This window comes from Ambystoma mexicanum, chromosome 7q (assembly GCF_040938575.1).
Source record: "Ambystoma mexicanum isolate Mex_15411 chromosome 7q, UKY_AmexF1_1, whole genome shotgun sequence".
Lineage (NCBI taxonomy): Eukaryota > Metazoa > Chordata > Amphibia > Caudata > Ambystomatidae > Ambystoma > Ambystoma mexicanum.
Genome location: NC_090941.1, coordinates 489,475,180 through 489,502,687, shown reverse-complemented (window position 1 = coordinate 489,502,687; position 27,508 = coordinate 489,475,180).

The window sequence follows — 27,508 nt, the reverse complement described above, 5'->3', positions numbered from 1 at the left end:
TTAGTAGACCGAACTGTCAAAAAGTGATCGCAATCATATTCTCGGTAATGTGTTTTGTTTGTAACACCGGTTCATTCAAACACAGGGTACTTACCTTGAGACTTACTGTACAAAGTGAATTGGTTAGTTGTGGTATATTTAACGTGTGGTTTTTATTTGAGTTTAATAGAAGTGTGTGTTGATAACAAATAAATGTACTTATATTTTTTACCTGAAACCTTGAGTCAGTGTTTACTTGAGTCACAGTAATTGTGGTCCCTTTGTGTAATCTCTGCTACTGCTCATATACTCTTGAGATAAGCCTGGCTGCTCCGCCACTGCTACCAATCTGACATAGTAGTACAGGCTTGTACCAAAGGTAAAACTTGTATTGCCACCTGTCGTCTTAATTGTGTGTAGTGATCCTTAAGGGCACTGCACAGGATTCTGCCTAACTCTGGTGCACAGCGGTGAAGACTTGGAAGTAGCGTGATTACACTTAGAGTGCTGCTGTTGCTTGGGTTCAACTAACCACAAGGCTAACACCACTAATTCTATTTAACTAAGAAATCATGTCAAATATGGAAAACTACACTGAAGAGAGTCTTCTACTCTATACTGCTGAGGTTCTGAGAACCATGTGTAGGTATAAGAATATCTCTGGTAAAGGAAAAAAATCTGAACGGGTTGCAAAGTTAATGGGAAAAAGTCTGGAGAGTGGGTCAGAAGGACCTACCCCTCCAGCAAATGTGGATTTTGATGTTTCTGATTCTGAGAGTGTTAATTGTGAAGAAGTTGAAGAGTCCTTGCTAGGAAACCCTGCAACTCCCTTACCTGCTCAGAATGCACAACCTCTGTCCACAGGGACCCCCACAGGTCCTACACTTACTCCTGAATTTATTGCACTTGAGAAAATGAGACTTGAATTGGAAGTGAAACGTATTTATGCACAAACTGCCATGAAACATCAAGAGTTAAGGCTCAGAGAAATGGAGCAGAACCATGAACTAGAAATGAAGAAAATGTCTCTAGAAAATGCTTCTCTCTCAGAGTCTTCTGGTCTTCCAGCCCTAAGAGACCCCGTATGCCAAAGGAAATGATTGGTATGTATGAGATTAAACTTGATATTTGGGTTGGTTAGCAATGTTTGAGTACAATCATGGGATTCAAGGTATCTCAGTTGATTCCTTGGCTTTTATCTAAGCTCCCCCTGCAGCAAGTGATGCAGGAGTTGGGGGAGGAGGATAAACAGGATTATGAGTGTGTGAAACTAGCATTAATAGCTAGGTTTGGGAAGACCCCTTCCAGTATCTTAAGAGGTTTAGAACCCTCAAAAAGCATGATGGTACCCCTTGGGCTACCTGGGTGTGTGAATGTTTGAAAAACTTAGATGGTTGGGTTAAGGGTTACCAAGTGAACACTTATGAAGGTTTGAGGAATCTTGTAATGTTGGAGTCTATTTTTGATGTCTGCTCGCCTGAGCTTAGACAGCACTTGCGTGATTCAAAGGAGATAGATCCTAAGAAGCTAGCTAAGGCTGCTGACTTATGGGTTGCCAACAGGGCCACTCACAAGGATTCTGGGGCTACTCAGAAGGTGGATGAGGGGAAGCAGCCAAAGAAAGACAACAAAGATAATTCCAATAATTCCAATCCAAAAGAGGGCCCCAAACATGACCAGGGTAAGACACAAGGTAAACCGAATCAGGTTAGTGTACCACCTGGTTCCACACCAGATGGAGGCCAGGGCAAACCCCCATTCCAGAGAGCATTTGGGAAATGCTTTGTTTGTGGGTTGCCTGGCCATGTGAAAGGAGATCCCAAGTGTAAGGGTAAACCTTCAGTGATCAACACTGTCTCCTTAGCCTCCTCCCAGGTGGATGAAGTACCTATGACCAGTGAAAACCTTCAGCTACTAAACTTTGAGCCCATGAGAGTCTCAGCTAGTGTTTCTTTAGTGTCCTTGGGTCTTTGGGAACAACATAACTTAGATGTCTATAACTCAATCCCAGATAATACTAAAGAGTATTATAAAGATAGTGTTCTTGTGAATGGTCGGGAGACCCCTGCCATCAGAGACACTGGAGCCAGCACAACTGTGGTTGATGAATGTTTTTCCAAAGTGGAGGATGTTGCTAAGGCACCCAAACACTTAACCAAGTTAGCTGGAGACCCTGTGCAAATGGTTCCCCAGTTACCAGCTCCCATCCAGTGTAATGACATGACTGTCAGAATACCTGTAAGTGTGCAGAATAACGTACCTGGGAGGGTCCTGTTGGGTAATGACCTCAAAACTGATGGAGTTGTGTCCAGCTCCCCCAGTCCCCCCAGCAGAAGGAGCTAACAAGGTCTGCAAGGGAGAGAACCTTAAGAGGCTCTCCTGGAGACATGATAGAGGAAGCTATCACCCAAGTCCACAGGACTTACTTACTGCCATTGCAGGGCAAGAAAAGACAAAGGGGAAACCTAAGTCTGCCAGCAAGAAAACAGCAAGCACTCCTGTGCCCAGAAGGACATCTCTGAGACTGTCCAAAGTCACACCTGTGACTCCCACACAAGCTGAGGCTGAGTGTGAGGTATAACCATGTATGGTCAAACTAGATACTGAGGAATCAGATCTAGAAGAGGATCTTACCTTGGTAGGAGATCTTGATCCTGTTGATCATCCTGAGCTGCAGTCTTTACTGGCAGAAGGTGGACCTAACAGAGAAGATTTCAGTAAAGGACAAAGAGAGTGTCCTACCTTGGAAGGTCTTCGCCAACAGGCAGCTTCTCAGCTCAATGGGACTGAGCCTGGGAAGTATAGGTTGCACTGGGAAGATGGCCTCTTCTACAGTGAACCAACTTAGTCAACCCCTGGGGACTACAAAATACTTGTAGTACCTCTAGCGAACCGACTCCAGTTTCTGCAGTTAGCCCATGAGGTACCTTTGGCTGGTCACTTAAGTTTTAGGAAGACCAAAGAAAGGCTATCTCTGCACTTCTACTGGCCTAACATGGGTACAGAAGTAGATAAATTCTGCAGAAGCTTCCACACTTGCCAAACCTCTGGCAAGAGTGGATCCAAGAATGTGGCACCCTTAGTGCCTCTCCCAGTGGTGGGAAATCCTTTTGAGACGGTGGAGATTGACATTGTTGGACCTCTTGACCCTCCCACAACTTCGGGCAACAGGTTTATCCTGGTTGTAGTGGACCATGCCACTAGATTTCCTGAAGCCATACCTATGAGAACTGTTACGGCTCCGGCTGTGGCTAAGGCCCTACTTGGTATTTTTACCAGAGTAGGTTTTCCTAAGGAGGTGATATCTGACAGGGGATCAAATGTTATGTCCCACTACATGCAAACCATGTGGAAAACCTGTGGAGTCACCTACAAGTTCTCAACTGCCTACCACCCCCAAACCAATGGGCTGGTAGAGAGGTTTAACAGAACTATGAAGAGCTTGATAGGTGCTTTAGAAGAACCCCTTAGAAGAAAGTGGGACCTTCTACTGCCATGCCTTCTCTTTGCATATAGAGAAGTCCCTCAGGAGGGAGTAGGATTTAGTCCCTTTGAACTTCTCTATGGCCATCCAGTCAGAGGTCCATTGGCCCTGATTAAGGAGGGGTTGGAGAGTGCTCCTTCCCCCAAGCCAGTCAGAGTGACTGACTATGTGATAGGTCTCCGGAGGAGAATGTCACACATGATGGAAGAGGCAAGTGATAACTTGAGGGCTGGTCAAGCTCTGGTCAAACATTGGCATGACCAGAAGGCTAACATGGTTGAGTTTACTCAAGACCAGCTTGTTCTTGTTATGGTCCCTACAAGGCAGAGGGCCTTGCAGGACAAATGGATAGGACCCTTCAAGCTTGTGGGTAAACTTGGAGAGGTGAACTATCTGGTGGACTTAGGCAATCCTAAGGAGGCTCCCAGAGTCTTTCACACCAACCGTTTAAAGGCTTATGTCTCCAGACCTGACATAGGAGCTTTGCTTCTAGCTTCAGCTCAGGAGGAGGAGGAGAGTGAATCTCTGCCTGACCTCCTCAGAGGCTTACCTTTAGATGAGCAAGTGGAAGGAGTTAATCTCTCTTCCAGTCTCACATCTGCCCAGCAGGATGAGTGCAAGTTACTGTTAAATCAGTTTGCCTCCCTATTCTCACTTTCACCAGGCTTGACCCCTTGGGGCAACATGACATACACACTGGTGACTGTTTGCCTGTCAAAAGCAGGGGGTACAGAATGTCAGACAATGTCAGAACCCACACAAGGAATGAGGTCAACAAGATGCTTGAACTCGGGGTAATAGAACCCTCTACTAGCCCATGGTCTAGCCCAGTTGTGCTTGTACCAAAGGCAGGATCCAAAGAGTTGAGATTCTGCGTGTACTATAGTGCTCTAAATGCAGTCACCATGACTGATGCCCATCCTTTGCCTAGGACAGATGAGCTGGTGGACAAACTTGGCGCAGGCAAGTACCTCAGCACATTTGACCTAACGTCAGGCTATTGGCAAATAGCCCTGACAGACCATGCCAAGGAGAAAACTGCATTCTCCAGCCCAGCTGGCATCTACCAATTCAAGGTAATGCCTTTTGGATTAAAGAATGCACCTGCTACATTTCAGAGGATGGTCAATCAAGTTCTGAATAGGATGGAGGACTTCTGCATGGCTTACTTGGATGATATTGCAGTGTTCAGCCCTACATGGAAAGAACATGTTGAACACCTAGGTTATGTATTGCAGGCTCTTGAACAGGCCCATCTGACCATCAAGGAAAGCAAATGTCAAATTGGTCAGAGTTCAGTGGTCTACCTTGGACATGAGGTAGGAGGAGGTGAAATAAGGCCATTGCCTAGCAAAGTACAAGCTGTACAAAACAGGGCCACCCCTACTACTCAAGCCCAAGTGAGAGCCTTCCTAGGTCTCACTGGGTATTATAGGAACTTCATAGAGAACTATGGGACCATAGCTTCTCCCTTGAATGTCATCTCCTCTCCCAAATTTCCTAAAAAGGTCAGGTGGAATGAGGAGTGCAATAAAGCCTTTGAAGGTCTAAAGAAAGCCCTTTGTCAAGCTCCAATCCTAAGAGCTCCTGACTATCACCAACCCTTCATTGTACAAACTGATGCTTCTAATGTATGTAGGTGCAGTCCTTAGTCAACTGGATGAGAAAGGTAGGGAACACCCCATTTGTTTCATCAGCAGGAAGTTAAAGGATCCTGAGACAAGGTGGGCACCAATAGAAAGAGAATGCTTTGCTATTGTGTGGGCACTGGAGAGGTTTAGACCATACTTGTATGGATCTACCTTCACCATTCAGACTGACCACCAACCCTTGAGATGGCTGATGCAAATGAAAGGGGAAAACCCAAAATTACTCAGATGGTCAATCTGCCTACAAGGATTTGATGTTTCCATTGAGCACAGAGCAGGAAGTCACCACCAAAATGCTGATGGTCTCTCTAGGATGTTTGTAACCGACTAGAGGTATGAGGTCCATCCAGGAGTGGATTAAATCCTCCTGTCCCTTAGTCTGGAGGGGGGGGGGGGCGAGTGTTAGGGAGAATTCTCATCCATGGCTAATTTCCCTCACCTAGTAAGTTCCCCAGCAGCTTTGCTGGACTTCTGGAGTTTATTTTTTTCCACTTAGTAAGAGTGAGAGCTTTTCCCCCACTCTTACCTATGTTTTTCTATGTGTTTCTACCTGTTTTTGTGATTATGGACTCTGAAGTACACCACTTCAGTAGCCCTCTTCTTTTTGTGTGTCACACAGCACCTTCAGTGCCGTGGCACTTCCCTCGACACCATTTCTGAGGCGACTACTGTCCCCCAGGAAAGGGTAGTTACCATTAACTTTACTTAGTCAATCTACCACAGATCCAGTACACCCCATCTTCCATGGAGTACTGGCAAGGGTTAACTCATATCCCTTTTTATCTGTACCTCCTAGAGCATTGTTTCGCTCTTTTTACATTTAGACTTGGCTGGTGGCAGTGGTATCTACCCTAACTTTTCTACCGCGATTATATTAGATAAACGTGGTACTGTTCTTGGCTATTATATTAGCCTCGAACATAAACCCGCTTGACCAAATCGTCTTTCTTTTGTCTCCGGTTGGGTTTATTCACCATTTCTTTTTGTTAAAGTCCTTCTTGTGTTTTACTTTGCGCGGCAAACTAGGTTTGCCTTCTTTGTACACTGTCTTTTGGCGGGCTTCTGCTCAGAAGCCCTCAAGGCACCTGGGTGTCTAGGTGGGCTGAATGTGAGGGAGGGGTGTAGTCACCCCCTGCACAGGGTATACTAGGAAACCCAAGTCGCACTTTGTCATGATTGGCCAGGGTAGTTGTCCGGGCTGGACAACCCCCCTGCTGGGTGATTGACAGCCAGGCTGTGTGAATGGGTTTTTTTTTGCATAAAAGGCAGGTCTCTTGGGCTAGAAGTCAGAGAGTCGCCACTGGAACTACAAGGGAGCGAAGAGAAGCGGAGACTACCCCTTCCCGGTGAAGCCCTGCTGCAGTCTTGAGCTATCTTCCCTTCAACGACTTAGAGAAGATCCAGTCCGGAGTCTTCTTCCATTGAGCTTGGTGGGGATAACCAGCTCATCTTCTACAGCCAGAGGATCCTCTTCCTTGGTCGAAATCGCTGCACACTGCTGTAGTGGTCCGGATAGCCACCTGAAGAGCCTCTCCTGTTTTTAAGGCGCGCACCTTTTATTCCTCGTCGCTGCTGCGGCTACATCCATGTGTGGTGCAGACCCCCTTCAGACGTCCTCCTTCACAACGAAGCTCCAGGAATCGTGGGTCTGCGGGAAACCAACAGGAACAACTGCCAGGGCACCAGCTACACCATTGGAACAAGCTACTGTGTTCTTGAGGAAACTGGGTGAATCCCTTTTCTTCATTTTCCAAGGCTTGCCCTTGTCTTCCCTCCTTCTTATAACTTTTGCTTCCGAACATTGACAATATCGAAGTACTTTTGGCTACGTTGAATCGTGAACTGTCTGACTATGTGATCTTCAGCAACAGGCCCCGGTGTCTTCCGACCCTGGCTCCGGCCCTTTGACTTTTGAACTCCTGTCTCTGAGTGTTTCTTGATTCTGCTTGCCTAACCAAAATATTGCCTACGATTTTTGCCTCCAACTCCCTCTGGGTATTTCAGGTGCTAAGTGTGTTTTTGCCCCGGTAGCATTTCATGTCACGGATACGCGTTTATTTAGTAGACCGAACTGTCAAAAAGTGATCGCAATCGTATTCCCGGTAACGTGTTTTGTTCGTAACACCGGTTCATTCAAACACAGGGTACTTACCTTGAGACTTACTGTACAAAGTGAATTGGTTAGTTGTGGTATATTTTACGTGTGGTTCTTATTTGAGTTTAATAGAAGTGTTGTGTTGATAACGAATGGTTTAAAAATAAATGTACTTATATTTTTTACCTGAAACCTTGAGTCAGTGTTTGCTTGAGTCACAGTAATTGTGGTCCCTTTGTGTAATCTCTGCTACTGCTCATATACTCTTGAGATAAGCCTGGCTGCTCCGCTACTGCTACCACTCTGACATATTAGTACAGGCTTGTACCAAATGTAAAACTTGTATTGCCACCTGTAGTCTTAATTATGTGTAGTGTTCCCTAAGGGCACTGCACAGGATTCTGCCTAACACGCACTGAGCATAGGGCTAGTAGAGTTGAGACCAATGCCCTGGGGCAGGACATAGGGCCTCATCACGAGTTGGGCGGTAACACCGGTGCTAATAGCCCTACCGCCAAACCCCCCGGCGCTATTAGCGCCGGATCACGGGTTTGGCGGAAGGGTTATTGCCCAATTCCCATTGGCCCCAATGGGGAAAATTTGCGCTGTTACCGCTGGCGGATTTTCCGCCGGCGGTAATCGTGCCAAAAATCAGCAATTTTGTCATGGATTTCCCCCCCAGCTCAGAGATGGGGGGAAATCCGCCAAAGCCATGATCTGGCGGACCCTTAAATGCAGCGGCAATAGCGCTACCGCCGCATTTAAGGGTTACCGCCAGACTTGTGATGAGGCCCATAGTTTCCACCAGAAATGCCAAGTCAATGCAACAGTCAAAAAGTGCTTCTACCATCTCTGCTATATCTGGCAGATTATGACCTACCTCTCCTTATCACACAGATGGCTGGCCATCCTCTCCCTGATGCTTTCAAGAATCGACTATGCAAACAGTATTTAGCAGAAACTTCAAAACTTCACACAAATATCAGTGGAGTATTTTTAAAACTGGTAAATCACAGCAAGAAAGCAGGCTTGCCCATGGATCCATGCACCCCAGACATCTACAAATCAATCCTCACACAAGGAACACCATCAGAATACTACAGAAATCTCCTGAATCTGTCGCTTGCGGAAGGGACCGTCCCACAATCCTTCAAATCAGCGTATATCAAACCACTACTTAAGAACACAAGTGGTGACGTAGAAGACCTCTCCAATTACAGCCCAATTTCAAACATCCCCTTCCCGGCAAAAAACAGGAAACTACATACTATTAGAAACCTGAAGATTCTGCAGAGAAAGACACAGAGGCTCAGCCTTTTCCACTGTGGTGGCCAAACACTAGAACGCTCCACAAGGGAAATCCGCACCCTAAAAGACTGTTTGAAATTCAGAAAAAAGTCTGAAAACCTGGCTCTTTAACGCTTAACAGAACACAAGTTTAACCTACATGCATCAAGCAGCAAAAGTGACACACCTCAATAGTTTGACTTTCATGCACAGGTACAACCAAAGGGAACAGCATACTTGCCCACCAACCTTCTGCCTAGTATACATTGCACAGCACTCAGGAAACTAAAATGGCTAGGAAAGATCACATCAAGTAACTTCATAAATCATAAGAAAACACTTTCCCTGTCTACCAGAATATCTAAACCGCAACACAGGGCATCTGCAGGCATCAACCATTAAAGCCAAACACCATAATGCAACCGACAGCAAAACCAATAATTTGAAAGCCCTACATAAACCTAAATAACACCCCCACCCTTTGACTAGCCCTCAATTTCTCTCCACCATACCACCACACACATTTTCAAACTAGAAACTTGCACACAGCTTTAAAAAAAAAGAAAGACCCTCTCCCCATACTTCAAACATCACAAACTTCTACAACTGACCTATTCAGCCCCTGGCCAGAATACACCCACAGGAGAGGCACACCCGCGCACCCGCTGAACTAAAAGCCTTCAATACCTCTCACACGTAGAAAACTTTCAAGCACACAGAGGTCAGTGTGCTCAATCTTGACTTTCCCTCTACTCCCAAGTATCCGAGCCCGCCCACTCTCTTCCAGTTCCACCAGAGCCCCTTGAGACCATGCAAATAGCAGTGGTGCACATATAAATCTTAAGAACATAACACAACATGAGTTCACTCCTTTTTGTTGAACATATCCTACCCAAAAGACACATTACAATTTAAAACAAAAGTCATCTTTTCATGTCTTCATACATAGCTACATAGCTACTGATGGGCTCCACTTTGGAACACTTTGCATGTGAGCTTATTAAATTAATTTATTTTAAAATTTGTTTATTGGCATTTATAGTTACAATCACTATTCAGGTTGACCAACGTGGTCAACTGACAAATGAACAACAACATTTACATAACAAAAACATCAAACATTAACTATCTCCGGTCCGAGGGCAAGCAATGGTTGATTGGGTCGCAAGCGGGGGGAGTGGCCGGGCGCCACGGGTGTGGGTTTGGGCTTTCCAAGAATGATGATGATGGGGGGTCAGGTATCGAGTGTTCTAGTCAACCTTAAAGTCATATGATAGGGCCGGGGAGATGTTCAGGGGGGCCTATCATCGGAGGAATGGAACAGTTTGGACATGGTGTCTTTCCATGCAGCAAGGGCCATGCTCGACTCGTCCGTGGATCTGGCCACACTGTCCTCCCAAGCTCTTGTTTCAGCAGTCGCCCATCTTTCGAATTCTTTGCGCCATGCTCTATGGTTCGGCCCTGCCGGCCGTTTCCATGCCATGGCGATAGTCCTCTTGGCTGTTATGCATAGCAAGTCCATCAGCTTAACCGCATATTTGAGTTTGGCCAATCTGGGGTAGCAGCCTAGGAGGCATTCAGCTGGGGTCCATTTATACCTAGTGACTTCCGCTTCTTCGCAGGTTTTTTTAACCATTGACCAGAGGCTACGTGTTTTGGTGCAGTTCCATAACATGTGGATTAGATCTGCTCCCTCTGTCCCACACCAGGTGCACTGTGTCTGGGCGGTTTTATCCTGCTTGGGGTTAAGTATGTGCGGTAAAGTATATTTAATTGGATTAGTCGAAATCTCTGGTTTCTAGAGACCTCTTTCGGGAAGGACAGCGCTCTACTCCATTCTGCCTCGGACAGCTCTTGTCCTATGTCTGATTCCCAGCGGATCTTTAGTGTCTCACTGCGGGGGTTCGGGTTGTCAATGAGAAGACTGTAGATCTGGGATATTGCCCTTCCCCCCTCGCTCAGGCTGTATAGTAGTGTCAGAAAGGGGGTTGCCTCCGGTTCCTCTGGCCAGGTGTCCCATTTCGTGCGTGCTATCCTGCGGATCTTTTGGTACCACAGGAATTGCCCAATGTGAATGCCCTCTCCCTCCTGCAACTCGGTGAAGTCCCTGAATATGCCTTCGGAGTATAGATCGCCCCAAGTATATACACCTTTGTCTTCCCAGAGCCTGATAGTGTGAAGGGTGGTGACAGACTTATCGAGTCCCGAGAGTATTGGTACTTCTTGGAAGTATGGTTGCTTCCAGTGCAGTATCATCTCGGTTCTACGCCATATTTTCCTGCCCAGAGTTGCCAGAAAAGGCAGATCATGTAGCAAAGTCTGTGGGGCCGAGATCAATTCCTTCAGACGGATTGGGGAGATCATGGCCTGCAGCAGGAGGGTCTCTGAAGTAGTCCCGTCTGCTAACCATTTGTTTACATGGCTTAACTGGGCTGCAAGGGAGTACCTCTCGAGGCTCGGTAATTGGATCCCTCCTTGCCTGTGTGGTAGTACTAAGGTAGACAGTGCCACCCTATGTTTGCCCCTCCCCCATAGAAACTCCTTAAGTATTGTGTCCAGAAGCTGGAAGAAGGGTTTGGTGATATAAAATTGCACATTCTGGAACCCGTACAGGAATCTTGGTAGGATGATCATCTTGGTTATAGAGGCCCTACCCAGCATGGACAGTGGGAGCTTAGTCCAGAAACGTATGGACTTGCGCAGTTTGGGTATCGCAGCTCTGGTGTTTTGTGTGTGCATTTGTTCTGGGGTGTGCATTATTTGGATCCCAAGGTAACGGAAGGATTCAGTCTCCCATTTTATGCCCACTGAGGGAAGCTCTTCTGCGGTTTTATTTCTCAGGGCTGCTAATGGAAACATGCAGGATTTCGTCTTGCTAAATTGTATGCCTGAGACTTTGGCATAGTTGTCAAGGACCTCTAGTATGGTTGGAACATTGAGGTGGGGGTTGTTGACATATATCAGTACATCGTCTGCATACAGTGAGACAATATGATCTATCCCGCCCAGCCTGATTCCTGCATCGAAAAACTGCTGCCTGAGGAAGATTGCGATGGGTTCTAGGCCCAGGATGTAGAGCATGGGGGAGAGTGGGCAGCCCTGCCTGGTGCCCCTGCGAATTTCCCAAGCGTCTGACACATACTTCCCAGATTTTAGCCTGGCCCTTGGTTCATTATGCAGGATCAATACCCATCTGATAAATAGTTGGCCAATTCCAAAACCCTCCAAAACCGCCACCAGCCACTCCCAATAAATGGAATCAAATGCTTTAATTGCATCTAGGGACAGTAATGCGAGTTGTTTTTCGCTTGTATTGGTCTCAGCTATGATGTGTTGAAGCCTGCGTAAGTTATGGGACGTGTTACGCCCAGGTACGAAACCATTCTGGTCTTCGTGTACTATGTCACCTATCACTCTAGATAGTCGCTTAGCCAGTATCTTCGTTAATATTTTAACATCATAGTTAAGCATGGCAAGCGGACGATAGGAGTCGCATTTATCGGGGGGTTTATTAGGTTTGAGCATCGGGACTAATAAGGTTTCCCTCATGCTGTCTGGTAGGATACCGGTTTCGAATGTCTCAGAGAAGACCTGGTGCAATACGGGCGTCAGGGTGGGTTCATATGCCTTGTAGAATTCTGGGGGGAGCCCGTCGCATCCTGGGGCCTTACAAGTGGCGAGAGACCTAATAGCCTCTGTTATGTCTTCAGGCGTGATGTCGGAGTCTAGGGCTTCGGACTGTGTTGGCGACAATTTAGGCAGGCCGATTTCTTCCAGGGTATCTAGTATCTGATCTTGTGGGACTTTGTGCGTGTGGGAGTATAGTTGTGCGTAAAAGCTCTGAAAGGTGTCGTTTATGCTCTGTTGGGTTCTGTGTACTGTGCCTTGTTCATCCTGTAGTGCTGTAGATGTATGCCTAGGGTGTTCTCTTTTACAGAGCCATGCTAGGAGCCGACCCGACCTATCGGCCTCAGCATGTGTCCTGCTAGTTCTGACGTTAAAGTCGAACTTAGCCAGTCTGTCCCATGCTTTAGAGCAGTCCTCTCTGAGAGAACTTAGTTCCTCCTCCCTCCCAGGTGTGTCGATAGGGGTGGACTCTAGCCGCTGCACGGCCAACTCTTTCTGATTCAGTTCCTCCCGAAGTGTTCTCCTGATGCCTCCTGCCTTTGCAATTGCTTCTCCCCGTATCACTACCTTTAGGGCGTCCCATAGCGTACTTATCTGGTCTACACTGCCTGAATTTTCCATTACATAATTCTCTATGGACTCCTGGAGCTCCTCTCTGAAGGTCAGATCCTTCAGGGCCTCGGCGGACATTCTCCACATCGGAATGGGCGGTCTGGGGCTGTTGTATTGCCAGTCTAACAGGAGCGGGGAGTGGTCAGAAATGGTCCTCCCCAGGTACTGCGTGCTGCCTATCTGGGGCATATGTTCTCTACTTATGAAAAAATAATCCAACCTTGTGTGAAGTTTGTGTGGGGATGAGTAGTATGAGTATGCCCTTTCGCCTGGGTGAAGGTCCCGCCAAGCATCAATCAGATCAAGTTCCTTGGTCATGACATTCAGGGATGAGGTGGCGATGGGGAAGCCATTTGTCGGTGGGTAAGACCTATCTAATTCAGGATTGTGGACACAGTTGAAATCGCCTCCCCACAAGAAGAAGCTGTCCCGGTATTGTGACATCTGGGTGCTAAGTACCCTTAGATGGGCTGGGATATTGTTGTTGGGGAAGTATGAGTTTACTATACATATTTCTCTTTGTTCTACAGTTCCCCAAATGATCAGATATCTACCTTCTGGGTCTTTCACCATCCTGTGTAGGAGAAATGGTACCTGGGGGCTGAACCAGATGAACACTCCTCTGGCGAATTTTGAGTAAGGGGCTCCGTAGCCTTGTCCCCCCCAGTGTTCTCTGAGTTTCTCGTCGGCTTCAGCGGTGCAGTGAGTCTCTTGTAGGAGGGCGATGTCCACTCTCTTTCTGTATAGGTAGGATTTAATCCTGTTCCTACGGAGGTAGGTGCCCAGGCCTCTTACATTCCAAGTCAGTAGTCTAATGTGCGTAGCCATCTCGGTTTCGCAAAACGCTTAGGGAACCCCCTTTTCTAACAGCAGTGCAGATGGCGACATCTGGTGCCGTCGATTCAGCACTGTTTTGCAAGGTCCAGCCCATCCCGGCCCTCAAGCAAGCCCCCCATCCCGCCAGTTGTGTTATTGCCTTCGGAGATTTACCAACTCGAACAACTTCCATCCCGTGGAATGGATCAACAGAAAAGAACAACAGTGAACTGCCCCCAGCAGTCGATACAAACACTCGACGCTCGGGGGCCCCCGGGCCTTCCAGTCCTCTCCAGGTCTTCCGGCTCGGGTGGTGTGCAGGCATTTTACCTGCACCGCTTCGGTTGGGGTGGGTCTTCGCCAGTTTTGCATGTGGCCCTTCGAGCTCCTGCCCGATTGCATCGCCTTCCTGGTGTGGCGATGCAGTTCGTTCCGAGGTTTTAATCATGGTTGATATGCCGTTTAGCTTGTCGTGTGGTCTTTGACCTTGCCCAGGTGTTTATTGCTTCTCGCCGTTCCTTCCGCATCCTCTGCCAGGTTGTTGTGTTCAAGCCATAGATTTGCCGCCTCCGAGGTTTCCAGAAAGATTGCCTTCCCATTGTGAAGCACCTTGAGTCTCGCTGGATATAGCAGCATGTATTTAAGGTTGACTTTCCTTAGAGTGGCCTTTACTGGTATGAAGGAGTTTCTTGCTCGTTGTACCACAGGGGTGTAATCGGGGTACATGACTATTGACGCCCCGCCTCTTCTAATCTCGCCACCTTCCCTCGAGAACCTCAATATGGCCTCCCGATCCTTAAAGTTTAGGATTTTTGCTATTATTGGTCTCGGATGTGATCCGGGGGGTGGGCGCTTTTGAAGGGATCGGTGAGCTCTCTCCACGGAAAAACCTTGGGTGAGTTTGCCTGCCCCGATTTCTTGCAGGAACAGCGATTCAATGTATTCGGTGGGGTCAGGGCCCTCTGAATCTTCCGGTATCCCTAGTATCCGGACATTGTTGCGGCGGGCTCGGCCTTCCGCATCTTCTGAGCATGTTTCCAGTCGAGCTACTGTAGTTTCCAGCTCTTTGACCTTCGCTTTGAGTTCCTGTGTGGTCTCCACGTTGTCCTGCAGGGAGGCTTCCGCTGTGACCATCCTGTCGGTTAGGTTTCGCGCATCTTGTCTCATCAATTGAATGTCCGATTTTATTTCGCCAATCTTGTCTTCCATGGATGTTCTCAGGGCTGCTATCGCCTGCAGGATTTGGGAGTGCCGGGGATCTATTGCCTGAGTCGGAAGTTCTTCGGCGGAACTTGTCTCCTGTGGCATCTGTTGTCTTGGTCTGACTGAGGTGAAGGAATCCATAGTGACGAGTTTGAGTTTTTGTCTTGGAGGCGACATTATTTTTAAATTGGGTTTCTGGTGGGATGCTGTGTGACGTCCGCTGAAGGCTCTTGGTCGGCGTGAAGTAACCTCGGAACCCCGTGAGTCGCCCTTCCACCAGGGCTTATGGGTTATTACCGAGGGTAGTCCACCCTCTCGGTGCTGTGCGGTTTTCCCCAATTAGGTGTGCATCATTCATGCAGGAGGTGGGGGAGTGTTCGCAGGAGTAAAGCCCCTCTTGGCCGTTGGTGCGGGGTGTTATTTTGTGCTGGGGCCAGGCCCTTCTGGTCTGTGCGAGTTTCTGTCCTCCGGTTGCACTGCGTGGGTAGACCGTGCGGTGGGCCCTGCCACGGGGCACGTAGGATTGCGTTGTGTTTTTTGGCTAGAACCGGGTGTCCTGGGGAACTCCTGTCCCGTAGGGTCGTCTGTACCAGATCGTGTGGTCGCCGCCCGCGGGGCCCACCGGCTTCTGCCAAAGTTCAGTGGTGGTCTGGATTGGCCGGGACAGAGCCGAACCGTCCACTGAGGATGATTTCTCACCAGCCGCCAGGTCCCAAGAAGGGGCCCGGCGTCCCTGGAGGGTTTCGTGCGGCGCTCCTAGTTTGCCCAGGGGCCTGCCGCAGCCTGGGCCTCCGGCCTCCGCCCTCCCCTCCTCACCTCACAGTGGTGGTGCGCACTGGGCGGCAGATGCCCCACGATGAGCTTGGCGCAGGGATGGGGGCGCCGGTGGTCAGCGACTCTGTGTCTCCCCTAGTTGTCTGTCGCTCCTCGTGAGCGGGATCAAGGTGTCAAAGCACCGCAGACCGAATTGTCCGCCGAGGATGAGTGTATCCCGGCAGCGGGGTCCTCCACGAAGGGGCTTGGAATTTGTGCGTCACCCCTCGCGGCACTCACTGCTCACTTAGGGGCCTGCAACGGCTCAGGCGCCCAGCCGCTGCCTTCTCCTCCTCGCCCCTCGGTGGCTGGGCACCCCCGGCAGCGGGCGCCCTGCGGCAGTCTCGGCACCGGGATGGGGCGCAGATGTCCGAGCACCGACAGTAGCGCGGGTGGTCAGCGACTCTGTACCCACCGGTTGTCGGGCACTCCCCCTCCGCGGGCTCAAGACAGAGTCGCGGCCGCCATCTTGGATTCCCGGGGGCTGGAGCGCGGAGGTCGCGTTTTAAGTATTGCCGGCTCCGTTTTTTTCGAATTTCACCTTCAAGTGGTGCAGGATCGGATGAGGCAGCTGGGCATATAAATATTTCCGACCTCGGTAAAGATTGGAAACTCTTCCAAGGATCGGTCTCAGGATCGGGGCAGGAGCTCGAGAGAAGTGCGTCCTCACTCCATGGATCTAGGCCACGCCCCCGTGAGCTTATTAAATTAAGATGATTTACTTTCCTTTTTGACTACAGTTAATAGACATTTCACCAATTCATACTACGTTTTCTAATCCGCTCATCAGCATTTCTCACATATTTATTTGCAAGATGAAGAATTCATGTTCTAATCTACGTTTTCTTTTCTTGGTGTGTAGCAGGGAGGCGCATCATTTAAAACACATGGCCAGTCTCCTGATAAACCTCAAAAGTTGTAATTATATTGGAAACGTCCAGCAAACTTTGTTGTGATGGTTACAATTCTGCAGAACCATGTTTGTCGGCTAAGGTGCTATCATGGGTGGCCTTGGCATCCTGGGTGGGACAGCCCCCCACAGAGCCAGCACAACACTCATCGGGCCAGGGGGAGTAGATGGGCCACCAAGGTAGCATGCTGGAGGTGGTGCAAGGCCAACCCCAAAGGCCAGAGGAGGAACTCCTGATCTGTCTCGAGAGGTCTAGATAAATCCAGCAAGATTTTGAGAACTTGGGGGATTTCAGTAAAGAAACCTATAAAAGGCCCGCATCCTGGCAGCACATGCTAGACATTTCAGGGTTCTTGCCTGGACGGACCTCCACACTCATTTTTGCATCAGCATTCACAGGAAGAAACAGAAGAAAGAAGGAAGAATGACCTAACAACACAGAAGAAAGAAAAAGATAGAAGAGACCTTACCTCACACAGAACCAGGGCGAGCCACCCCTCAGACAGCCTCTCATATTGCGGCTCGCCTTCCGTGTCCACGCCTGTAAAAGGGGAAGACAAACCAAGGTTAGTTACATTGTTTACGCCACCTGAAGAGCAAGTCACCTCAGAAGTTCCAACACTGCTCTCTAGGTTAATGGGGGAGCCACTCGTGAACTGCAAGGGAAGAAAGAGACACTGTAGGTTTTTTGTGACTTGGGACATTGAATCCCACAGGGAGAAAACAGAATTTCACTGTTACCAATGGGACTTTAGAACCGGACAAAACAATAAAGATCAAGCGAAAACACGCTAGCATGTGTCAAGACAAGAAACAACTGGGTGACGAATAATCACCGCTAGTAAATGCCATATTGAAGCACCTGTTGAGTAAAGTCAACTCTGCAGAGTAATGCTGTTCATATCCCATTAGCCATTGCTGGATAAGGCTGAAGGACGTGGATCATCTCTCCTCTGGCCCTCATACTGGCACAGGTATCTTTCTACTTTTGGGTGGTCGTGGGGTTTGGTCAACTGGAGGGAAGTAAGGAGCTGAGTGTGTAACGTTTGTTATTTGGTCCACAGATCCACTTACAGGGGAAGAGAGGGTGCACATTAACTGAAGAAATTGAGACCCCAACACAGCAGAGGCAGAATCAACCAACCCTCAAACCTGCTGTGCACCCACAACTGGCATTACTTACAAACCATTATCAAGGGGTGCACAGTGTGGTTGGTGTGATCCAGACATCAGGTGCTGACTCCAATACGTCCCCAGAAGCTTGTTACGTTACAGGTGCATCATTGCCTTACCATTTGGTAATGTTTCTTATGTGTGGCAAACTGCTTCATTTGCCGGATGTTGTCACTCATTTAAGCAAGTAACCCTATTGTGGTAACTGACGAGAAACATTAATGAATGCAGCGATGCATTATTCCGGCATCTCTTCACTTTAAATTGAGGCAGTTTCCATGTCTTATAATTTTCACAGTTTCAATTAAAATATTATTTCTGGAATCTTCTTTTCATAAAGCTTCAACTTGCATCTTGGATACTTAATCTCAAGCTCGTCTTTTCCTGGGTGAGGGTGTTGGTAACTTCCCCTCCTTGCGTTGGGGCTAGGGTGTTTGTACGCTCCCCTTATTTCCGTTTCCTTGCGTTGGGGAGAGGATCTTTGCACCCCCTCCTCCTTTTGCTCCTCTCGTAGCTGAAAATAACTTTAAGTTATGTAACTAAGAGGGTGGGGTAGAAAGGCTGGTTTAGTATAAAATATTGACCCAGGTGGATTTTATCTAATTTCCTTTCTATTCTATGTTCTAGTTCTAGACTTTTAAGTTTAACATCTGCAAATACAACAAATTCATATTTTATGATTTGATGATAATATCCAAACATTCATCATTGTGTCTAAACATCCTTACTTAACTTTATAAGTAGATTCCTTATTATTCGGAGGTCGCATCATTCATAAGAGGAACTGGTTCCGGGATGATAGGTTTTCAGCTGATTCTCATAGGCCCAGTGTTCCTCTGCCTGTTCCCATTTGGGATTCTTATCTTGTAGGCATCCAGAGATATCTTACCTTGAATCTCAAAAGACCCTTTTCAAGAAGGCAAAAATGTGAACTCATTAGATTGGTTCCTCTGGAAATTATAGAGGTAAACTTTGTCACTTATATCATAGTCTTTCTCGTGGGTCCGCAGGTCACAATAAGACTTAGTACTTCTTCAGATGTTTACAGATTCTGTTGTGCATATGTAAATGCATTTTTAAGGTATTTTTGGGGATTAGCTATGTATTCATGAGTGGTAGTGTGTTCAGTATTACAGATGTTGTTGCATCATCATTTTTATTCCAATCAAAAAGATACATCTTAGTAGCAGAATTAGGAGTAGACCTTAGAGCCATCAGCATTAGTGTTCATCACAAGTCCCGACTGGGTCCAGATCCCACCACTAACAATTTCAAACTTCCCACTTTTGCTCTCCCATCCTACCCCCTTCTGGATGTAGCTTTTTATTCCCACCCATACATTTTCACATCATAGTTATTAGCTCACTGGTGAAAGGACTTCCCTGGTTAGACTCATTATTTTGAGGAAGCGGCGAAAGAAGAAAAGATGTGATTGATAAATAAAGTAGCAGCAGTCTCCACATTGCCATTCGGGGATGGGAAACATTTTCTATTTGGTAAATAGAAAAATGACCATGAACATGTATTTGTTTCCATGTGCAGAACTAATTACTGGACGAACCAAGTAGATTTGAAGATTAGACCATGGTAACATAATTTCTCTTGGTTGGAACTGAGCACACATTAAACGCCCTTTTAAACAGATATTTAGCAACTTCATATATGATCTCCATTGTCTTTTGAAATCCCAGATGACCAGCTGGCATTTTATCATGGAATGAATTAACATTATGAGGAAAGAAAGAGGTAGGAACTACCTACTGATCGTAACCAGATTGTAGTTACCTGACCAGATGTCCATCTTGAATTCTGAACTATTTCTGAAACTTCATGAAATGTGAAGGCCTTCCTTTCCCTGACGGTCTTGTTCAGATAAGGGAAATGTTTCTGGATCTTCTAGCTATCGAAAAAACAAAGAGGTGCTGGCTAGAAGGTTTAGAATTCATTTTAATCTCTGGCATTGCTCTGAGCAACCCTCCAGACCATTGTTCTTCACCTGCCAAGCCAAAGGGGATGCTTGTGGTCTCGTGCAGAAGGGATGTGACCTAGCAGTTTGGGCTGGACTGCCCCTTTTGGGGTGGGATGAAGCCTGATTTGTATATGATCTTCCCCCTTCTGTAATGGCTTGGCAGGCGAAGGAGGGCTGACCAGAGCAATGCCATAGGTTAAGATCCATTCTAAACTTTCCAGCCATCATCTCTTTGTTTCTTCTAGCTGTTGACACCATTTTCCAATGGTTGTGTCTTCTTTCTGGGCAGTAATTAGAGCTTGATCTGGAGCAGCCCGACTCTGCTGAAGACTAGAAAGCTCACCTTCAGTTTTAGTTTGTGAACAAGTTATTGCTGTTGTGTGCATTTCTCCAATGAGATGTCCCTTGTCAATGTATTCCCCTTTGAGTGCTCCAGTTTTGGCTAATTGATCTGATAAATCATTTACGGTTTTATCGGGACCCTCAGCTTTTGAGTGCCCCTTGATCTTCTTTAAGTATAAAATCATATTGTTTGAAGTCTCTTAATCATCCATTGCTTGGATTAACATCCTGTGATTCAGGGGTTTGTTGTTGGCACAAAGCATAGACCTGGCTTTACAATTTGCCAAGTGTTCAACAAATCTATTTCAAACCTAATCTTAATCAGTTATTTTGACTAGTTCCTAAAGTTGATGTTTACAGCAGTAAGGACAGCTTTACATATGCCCATCAGTACAACCACTTGACTACGCCGGGGACCTGTTTTATAGCCGGCAGATGGTTCATGAGTATCATCCACCCAAGCATTTCCAACTCCAGCTACCATTTCCTTCTTGCCCTTCTTGGACACATTAATGTAGATCAGGTAATCCTTGTGCAATCAGACTCTTTTTTTAAATATTTTTTTTTACTGTATCTGGTTTCTACAGGGTAAACAGGCTAGGACTGGCTTATAGGGCAATAGGCCCATGACTGAACCAAAAACGCAAAATGGTGGTACAGGCTAGGTTTTTGGTCAAAGTGGGCCACTTTTTCGACCAATGTGGGTCAATTTGATGAATTACTTCATTATGCGGCTAATAGTTTTGACCAATGTTGCTGAATAAATATTCTTTAAAATGCACAATTTGCATCACATGTTATCAAAAAAACTCCTCCTTGGGTACTATTCAAACAGTGTCACAAAAGGAATGAATAGCCATTTGCAACTGTGGGCCACTTTTTCATTGGTGCCGGAGACAATTTTATGACCCAGTCCGACCCTGAGGGTAAATCCACATGGAAAAAATCCAGGAAGTAATCCCTGAGTTAGACAGATTCCCAGTCCATATTCAGTCACTCATCCAATATTGCAGAGGCTGGTGGCAGGTATCATCTATATTAAAATCTGACCAGGAAACACAAAGGCAATGCCACTTCTACAAGTAGCTCCAACTCTGCCGCCACTAGCTATCCTACCACCTCTAGTACCCCTTATGGGAACACTACACCAATCATAGATGCTCAGCGTAGAGAAAGGCTTGGGTCCAGAATACCAAGACCTCCCTTATCTACTCAACGCCCTATCTAGGGCCAGTTTAGACTTCATAGGCTTGCTTCACAACTGCAATCCAACAACACCCCGGAACAAACTACGTAAATACGCCCAGCTTGGACCGACCACATACTCCGAAAATATTTCACCGTGCAGCAGGATGTCCTTGTACTCTCCAGCTGAAACCCCAAATATAGTACTCAGCCCCACCACCCACCTCACCACAGCCTATTCTCCTGCCACATCTTTCCAAAGAGTTGCATACTCTTACAGGCGCTCTATCGAATGTGCGCTCACTAGGAGCACACGCTATTTAAATACATGATCTGATCCTTGATCAGCAACCCGATTTCCTAGTCCTCACTGAGACCTGGTTACACCCAGCTTCTGGACCCTTACTAGCATTAGCAATCCCCCCCGAGTTTACTATGCACAGACCTGACCGCCTTAACTCCCTGGGAGGAGGCGTTGCCATAATTTCAAAATCCAGCCTAGACTTCAGAATATGCCCTTTCGAACCCATTGAGGGTTACGAACTGCTTCTACTAAAACTCGCAACTGACCCTAAAACCACCACCAATTTCCTCATCATTTATAGAGCCCTAACCAATCCTCCCACCTGGAAGTAGACTTACCACTAGCCATCACACCCTACCTTAAACCTAATACAAAATGTATAATCCTAGGTGATATTAACCTGGATTAAACGATCCTGAGGACCATAAAGCTAGTGCCCTCATCACCGCTCTGCAGTATATGAATTTCACCCAACGCATGCTTCTCCCTACACATGAAAAAGGGAGAATCCAAGACTGGGTACTGACCCAAAACATTTGACTGTCTATCAAGTCCATCATCGAGATCAACTGGTCGGATAATCACCTAATCAGTTTCACTTTAACACCACATGAGAAATCTTCCATCACTAATACACGTCTAAACCCCATCGAAACCAGAAATACATGCAACCTCACATTTCATAACCTTGCCCCGGGGCTGGCTGAAGCCTTAGCCAATCTGCCTTCTTCTATTCAGAATGCAGATCCCAATTGCATTACTATCGCATACCAAGAATGCCTTAAAAGCACCATTGATAACCTAGCCCCACTTATTACTAAAATCCCACGCAAAGTCAAAATCTCTAACTTCTGGTTCAACGAAGAACTATTGTTGCTTAGGCACCAAAACAGATCTTTAAAACACAGCCACAAGAAATCCCCCACTCCAGAATCTGCCAAATCTCGCAGTGAGACAATTAATATATATAAAACTACTGTTATTGAACAGAAAGCCAACGCCTTGAACTCCAGGATCGACAATGCAGCCTCAAATACTAAAGAGCTGTTCACCATATTACGAGAATTGGAAAACCCTATCCCTATGATTAGTCCAATGTTAGCCAGTAAAGACTCTTGTACAAGAATCCAGAATGCACTAGCTGCAAACATTGCAAAGCTCCAAGACTAAATCCTAGTCAAACAAAAACTATTAGCTAACAAATACCCACCTTCAACACCAAAAGACCTAGACTTGGTTAAAACAGGTCAGCAGTTTAGCTTCTCTCAGGTTCACCAAACTCAGGTCCAAGAGATTATTGCAGGGCTTAAACCCTCAAACTGCAAAGGAGATTGTTTCCCAGCACATCTCATCAAACTATGTGCCCCCACCATCTCTCCCATCATTCCCGACTTTGTCAACGCATCCTTCAGAACAAATGTAGTCCCTACTAACATCAAAGAAGCCTGGGTCATGCCTCTCCTGAAAAAACCCTCTCTGGACCCCACCATACCCACTAACTACCGCCCTATCACCACCGTCCCCTTCTTCCTGAAAATAATAGACAAAATAGCCTACTCTCAAATTCAACTTTGCCTGGAATCGAACCACTTACTAGGAATAAAACAATCTGGTTTTTCGGCCCAGCCACAGCAAGGAAACAGCTCTACTGGATTTAAAAATCCAAATGGATAGCATCAGAGAGTCAGGTAACCTCTGCATCTTACTTCTAATAGTCTTATCAGTGCGGTTTGATTTGGTCGACCATAACAAACTCTGCAACACGCTGTCAGAAAACGTCCTCTTCTCACGTGAAGCCACCACCTGGGTGAAATCCTTCTTAGCTGATCGAACTTCTACAGTTACCAAAGGAAAGGAAGCCGCTCATCCCATCCCTGTCTCATTAGGCGTTCAACAAGGCTCTTACCTTTCGCCTACATTCTACAATGCTTATCCAAGCTTCTCTTTGCCGCTCTGGACGCCATGTGTGTCATCTACACCAATTTTGCAGCTGATAGCCAGATCCTGATCCCCATTTCAGGTAACTTGGAGCAAGACACAATCCTAATAAATGAAATCTGTGCCATCATACAAACTGGATGGCAAGCAGCAGTCTATGCCTCGACGATGAAAAGACTGAGATCGTCATTATGGGTGCCCCGTCCAAAATCAAATCCCACCATCCAGACTAACGCTCCCTCATCATTGATGATACGCCCATCCCGATTCTCAACCAAGTTAAAACATTGGGTGTCTATTTGGACTCAAACCTCACCATGACAAAACATATTAATACTCTCTCCACTTCCATTGCCTACACAGATAAACATATAGCTCTAAGTCGCAAATTCTTGACCCCACATAACTGCATCACTCTCTCCCGTGCACTAATTTTGTCCAAATGAGACTATTGTAATGTACTACTACTAGGTTCCTCACAATCCAATTTAGCAAAACTTCAACTCTTACAAAACAAAGCGCTATGAGCAGCACTTGGCATCAAAAAGTCAGACCATATTTCCAACATAAGAAGAGATGTGCATTGGATGCCCATCAAAGCAAAAATACAATTTAAAACCCTCTGCGTTACTCACAAATGCCTAGCCAAGAAGGCCCCTGGTTACCTCAACAACACAGTAATACCCACCTCCTCGTCAAGAGCCTTCAGATCGAATAATATGTCCCGACTCCAAGTCCCATGTTTTAAACTCATGAGGGTAGGTGGGGTAACAGCTTTCCGGTCCTTGCTCCAACTCCATCCCAGTTGCATTGAGAATTGAACCCTCTCTTCCCAAATTCAAAAATCCCTAAAGACCTGGCTATTCCATAAATACTAATACAACTTGCCAAGCTGTGTCCCTAGTGCTACCTGAAATTCAGCTCCCCATAATATAAGGTCTTCACCGTCCATCGCTACTGTTACCTCTCTTTTGTCAAACACACATGATGGATAGCTTGTCTTGTTAATTCTTATGTTCTTTTGTTTTTGTATCTTTCTCCCACTGTAACCAGAGAAATTAAGCTGTCTGTAACCTGCGCCGTGATACCTATGGGTTTGGGCGTATAACAAATGAAATAAATAAATAAATATATTAATCATAGATCAACACACTGTACTTTTTCAACACCCGGACCATTACCGTGAGATATTTCTCGCATTCAGGCCCCTTGATCTTATATGTGATAATGTTTTACTTGCTTAGGAGATAACCTTATTAACCTCATCAGGCATCTGCTATAAGGCTGCAGTTAAACAGGTGTCAGAAACTACTGTTTCCAGGAAAGATTCTTTGTTTATGAAAGGATAAGCCAAGCATTGATTTTGGGAAAGACTTCTTTTCAGTTGTTTAATGCCCTAGTCCCCCACTCCCACTTGACGCCTCCCTTCAAGAGATAGACGAAGGGCGGATTAATCCCTGTGTAATTGTCTATGGATTTACAACTGTGGCTGGTCAATCCTAAAAGACTTAGTAATTCACATAGATTTGTGGGGATTTCTATTTCAGAAGAGCATCAACTGGGGGTTAATGCCCCAAGCTTCCATTTCATGGCCAACAAAGTTTAATTTATTACTGCACCTCTGTGCTTTTTGAAGAGATAATTTTGCCCCTGCTTTTCTTAATTGGGTCAATAAATGGCAGATCTCCATCAAGTGCTTTTTGACAGTTTTACTTTTGACATTAGGTCATCCACATGGACCAAATGACCCCTTTTAACAAGATCAGTCAAGACTTTATGTAGGAATATATTGAACTCATTCTCGCTGTTAATGTACCCAAAAGGGATACAGGTCCATACATATTGCTGCTCCACAAATGTAAAGGCAAGTTTATATTGGTGTTTAGAGAGTATTGAGACAGTCCAATATTCATTAGTCAAATCAAGGGCAGAATATATTTTGGAAATTTGGATCTGTGTATGCCCCTTATCGAAATATAAGAGAGAGGCCACCATGACACATGTATCCTCATGTTCAATTCCCTTTTGCCTGCAGAGAGTCTCCATCATCCATTGGGTTTTAATATTACTAGTACTGGGTTATTAAAGCTACTGTCGATTAGTCTAAGAAACACATGGAATTTCAATTTTTGGATATCTCTTTGAGTGATTCCATGGATTCGAGATGTAACCAGTATTGTCTTAAAAATCCTGGCACCAGATTGGAATCAGCGGGTATGGTTGGTTTATTTATTTATTTATTGGGTATTTCTAATGCGCCTATACAAAATGTGTTTCAAGGCACAACAAGACAAGGGATGGGTACAGGGATGAAAAAAACAAGAAAACAGTCCTACTAGGCCTTGTGACATTCAGATCATGCAAGTGCAGTACCAAGAAGTGTGGGGGAGATTGGAGGAGGGGGAAGTGCAAGGTCAGGGAAGAAGATCCTTGTTGGAAAAGCGAGTGCCAAGGGGGGCCAGGTGGAAAGAGCAAGGGGAATGCAGAGAGTGCAGGGGCTGGAAGGCTAGTGCATGGGGGGGACCCAAAGGGCAAGTGCAAGTTGAGGGGGCTCAGGAGAGCCCAAGTTCAGGTGTAGACTGGATGAGTATGACCTGGTGCCCTGTAAGAATCTGAAGAAACCAGGCAGTCAGTCAAGCGGCAGATGGGGTCATTAGCAGGGGAGGGCGAGGGAGAGAGGGAAGGAGCAAGAGAGAGGAAGGTCTTGAGAAGCTTCCGTAACTTCCAGAGATCCAGCTCAAGTCTAAGAGGGATAGGTAGGCCATTCTAGAGGGAGGCACCTGCGGAGGAGAGAGATCTACCACTCACTCTCTGCTTTGAAAAGCGTCTTATCTGCAGAGAGTTGGAACTACAAGACCAAGGGGCTCTAGCAAGAAGGTATTTAGGGAGAGAGAGTTGGATGTAGCGGGGTCCCAGGCCCCGGAAAGCCTTGTGGGTGATGCAGATGGTCTTGCAGGGGACCCAATGAGAAGGATATTTGTCTTACTGGCATTAAGACAGAGATTGTTAGCAGTTCACTATGCCTGAATAGCAGACAGGCAGACAGGAATGAGAGAGTAAAATGAGTAAGAGGAGGGAAGCTTGAAGGAGAGCTGCGTGTCATCTGCATTAGACTGGAAATTAGGAGAGAAGTTGAGAATCAAATGGGCTAGAGGGGGCCAGGTAGATGTTGAAAATCCAAGGCGAGAGTATAGAGCCCTGAGGGACACCGCAGGTGGAGAGTGAGATGGAGGAGATAAAAGGGCCCAGTTGAACCTGGTAGAGTTGGTCAGAGAGGAAGGAAGTCAACTAGTCCAGAGCCAAGTCTGTGATGCCAAGGCTATCACAGAGCCAATTTATAAGGTTGGCATGATTGACCATTTCAAAGGCAGAGGAAAGGTCAAGAAGGATGAGAACAGAAGAAGAGTTGGAATCGAGATTAGTGAGCAAGTCATCACGGGTGTTCAGGAGTGCAGTTTTCATGCCTCTGGCAGCTCAGTGGCCAGACTGGTGGTCATGGAGACTAACAACAAATTCAGTGTGGTGGATAAGCTAGGAGATGGCCAGCTTCTACAAGAGTTTGCCCAGGAAGGGGCTCATGGAGATAGGGCAGTAGTTAGCCAGACAGGGAGGGACAGCAGAAGGTGTTTATGCAGAGGGTGCACAATGGAGTGCTTGAGGAGTGAGGGGAAGGACCAAGTGGCAAAGGAGTGATTGCAGAAATCAGCCAAGGCTGGAGCAAGGGAGATAATATTGTCCTTGATAGATTTTGAGGAGCAGGGGAGCACCTGTTTGGATGAGACTTTCATAGAGCGGACTTGTCTAGTAACCTCATCAGGTGATATGAGAGAGAAAGAGGAGAGTAGGACGGAAGGGAGAGGGAGTGCTGTCATGACCCTCAGCCCTGGTCCCCACTGGCAAGCCCATTGGCCAGGTGGAATCAGACTTCGGAATGCAAATAAGGCCTGGCATCCGCTTCACAGACCCTCTTGGGGCCAGTGCTGGCGCCTTTGGCATCAGGCTCATAAACAGGGAAAGACATCAGCTAAAGGAACTACTTTAATCAGGCTTTCAGCCAACATGGAGGCATCCACATAGCTTGATTCCTAGAAACAAGCTATGCGGTATAGTGTTTTGGGTGTG